A 3,574-nucleotide genomic window follows, 5' to 3' on the forward strand; every position below is an offset into this window, starting at 1 on the left:
GATTTCAATGGGAGCCCAGCACAGGTGGGAGTCCACCTGGGGAAGTCATATCACAACTGCAGCAAACTCAGGGTGTTCCATCCTCTCTTGTGGAGGGTTTGATTTCCAAACACACCTTCTTCCACTCTGTCTGGAAACTGTATGGTTCACACAGACAGAGTAGTTCTGATACTATTTTATCCATAATCTAAACATAGAAACATCTTGCATGCACAGGGAACAACATTTTCCTTTAGAACTTAAATCACCACTAACTGCTTTAGAAATACCATTACTCGTTTGATGTCTCTCCAGGGAATGCATAAAATATCTCCATTACTAAATATATTAGTTCCACTATACTTACCTGAAAATAAATACTGTGGTTTGCAATAGTTACAGTAACAGAAGATTGGTTTAGTGATCAATTTCCCATTTATTTGATGTTTACATTTGAAATTATCATTTCATTTGAAATGTTCTTGATTTTTTAAAACTTTCTTCTTTGTTTCTTTCTACTTGAATCTTCTTTGTTATTTCTTTCATTACTATCAAAAATGTTGTGCCTTTTGTCCTTTGAACTTGCTAAGACAGATGGGCATACTTCTTGTTTGGGCTGTTATAGCATTATAGTTTTTAATGCTTGCTATAAAGCACTTTCCTACACATGTTCCCAATGCAAGTCTAACTACTAGAGCTAAACAAATGCAGCTTAGATCATGAAAAGGGCTGTAAAGAAAGGAAACAAATACCAGACAGGAGTATGTACAGCCAATGATTCTCCTGTATGGTAAAAGAATTACACATATATATATGTATTTCTTTGTCTTGCTAAAGGCTGAAAAATTATTCAAGTTTTTTGAATTTGTTCTTTTCCCTCTGCATGGGTTATTCATCTAACAGTTTTGATATTGAACCAAAGTGGAAGTTTCACAGCATGAGGAGAAAGAACCATCAAAAGATGCATTTTATACTTTCAGGATCTCTTCTTCCATTGGTTTCCAAAATGAACAACAGCAAACAGGTAGCTTTAAGGAAGGTGAATAATAGCAAAGGCAATTTGGCTACTGTTTAGGGTTGTGCCTTCATGCTGTCAGTGAGAATGCTGAGAATCTGAAGCAACTGAAATGGGTGCTGGCAGCAACACCCACAGTGCCTGAAGGATGTGAGAGGACAGGGACATGGTGAAACAGCCCAGGACACAGTGAGGATCCCTCGTGCACCACCCTGCTCCTTGCTGACCTTGTGTTTTCCATATGTCAGAGCCCTCAAGGCCAGGCAGCAGGATGGCAGAGGGACCTTCCAGTGTTCCTGGGCAGGCCTGGATGAAGGAGGATGAGGAGGAGGAGGAAGGCCCTGGGGCTGCCCCAAAATGGTCTCCTGAAAGGACAGAGAGGTTCAAGCCAGTGCGGGCAGGTGAGTGGCAGAGCTGGGTCACAGGGCCAGTGCTTGCCCCATCCCATCCCATCCCATCCCATCCCATCCCATCCCATCCCATCCCATCCCATCCCATCCCATCCCATCCCATCCCATCCCATCCCATCCCATCCCATCCCATCCCATCCCCTGTGGACATGGACAGGGAAAGAGGGCAAGAGGGGATGGGGCTGATGCTCCATTGAGCCTCACTGTGCTGGCTCTGCCTGGGGGGCACGGCTCCAGGGAGGCTCAGCTGTTATAAATTCTCAGCCTGTTATAAATTACTCACTAAAATCGGGCAGGTCAATCAATAAGGCAATTTATTAGTTAATTGATAAGGAACAGGAGCAGCGCTGGGGGTGCAGGGAGTCTGTGCTCTGCCAACACGTCCATCCCTCCTTTGGTCACTGCCCCTTTTATAGGCACTGTCTTGGTGGGCTCTGGCATGCCCCTGTGCATGGGGGACAAGCCCAAGCAATCCCAAACATGTTGGCCAGCATCCAGCAGCAGTGGCTACAAGCCCCCACCAGCTCTGGACAAAGCCTGAACACGTTCTCAGGTTACACTGCTGGCAAGCAGGCAACAGCAGGGACCAACCTGCTCATGTCCAAACAAGCTCACATTTTCTTTATACATAAAAGTAGGGACAATTCACAATTATAGTGACAAAATAATAAAAATACCTAAAAAACAAAAACAAAAACAAAACAAAACAAACAAACAAAAAAAGAACCCAAAAAAACAAACCTAAAACAAACAACAACAGCAACAAAAAACCAATTTACATCAAAGTGATTTAAACAAATATAATTAAATCATTAGATTTTCCTGTATCTCATGTCCATGTTTTTCTTTAGATTTAGCATTCTTGTTTATATTGCTCCCATGGTGTATTTCCATAATGACAGTAATCACTATGTAGCCTCTGACAAGCCTTTCCCACAGCCCCTCAGCTCTGACCATGGTCTTTGCCAGACCCCACAGAGAACCTGACTCCCAGCTGAGAACTCCTGTAATGCTGAGGCTTGTGCTGGTGTGCTGGATTTGCTTGCACACACCAAAATCTTCCAGTCTGAAGCGTGCAAGTAGCTGTAGCCAGTGCCTGGTAAGGATTTTAACCCATTTTTAATGCATTTTAAAATCAAGGGCTCCTGGTTTCCAGATGTGCTATTAACTGGCAGAAAGCAGAACTTCCCTGTGGGAGCACTTTTTGGAAAGGATTTAGATACCAGATTCATTGGCTCCTGGGCAGCAGACAAATATTTGCTGGATATCTCTGTGTGCATATAAAGGAATACACACCTTAGAGGCATTTTCAGGGGGAAATAACCATGGACTACCTACATGGGTTGAAGTTTTCAAGAGCAAAAATGCAAGCTGTATAACTTAATATCTGATAACTTTTCTTTCTTCTCCTTTTCTTTATTTTTAGAAAGCCAAAAGTTCTTTGGTTCCACACATGAAATTCATCTGAAAATGGTTTCTCTCAGCTTTATGCTTTCCCCTTTTGTCCTTTGCAAATATAACCACGGACATATTTAAATAATTTTCTAAACAGTAAAAATGTAAACTAGCCTGAGCTATGACCCCTCCAAGGTCTCAGCAGAAAACCACCATCTTCAAGATAATTGTTTCTTTACAACTGTATTTTCTTGCTTCTCCTCTAATTGTTTTAGAATGTATGTTGAAAAATCCCTGAATGTATACAATAGTTTTCTAGACTGCATCATTTTTGTAATGGATTTTTACTTTTATTGCCAAGTCAAAGTATGGAAAAATATAAAATCAGCATCTTCCAGTGTAATTTTCCTCTGCAGAGTAACTTGCAGTCTTTAAAATGAACAGTATTCTCTCCTTTTAAATCTCATAGGGAGATTTGTTGCTTTAATTCCTTTTGCCAGCCTGGGCTCATGCTATCACTATCACCTTGCAGTCATGGTGAGAAACATGCACACAACATTTTTATTTGTGTTTGGTCAGGTACCTCATTATCTGGCAATATCCTTAGATGCCTTGTATTAGGGATAAATCCCACTGGATCACACTTCATTCTTTTCATAGTGACAGGAATATTGCATAAAAGTCTCACATTGTTTCCTACTGCTTTTCCTGATGTTCATACAGAAGATTTTAGTTCAGTCTGAGTCTGTTTGTAACGTATTCCAGTTTTGTATCC

This window comes from Erithacus rubecula (genome assembly GCF_903797595.1).
Source record: "Erithacus rubecula genome assembly, contig: scaffold_343_arrow_ctg1, whole genome shotgun sequence".
Classification (NCBI taxonomy): Eukaryota; Metazoa; Chordata; class Aves; order Passeriformes; family Muscicapidae; genus Erithacus; species Erithacus rubecula.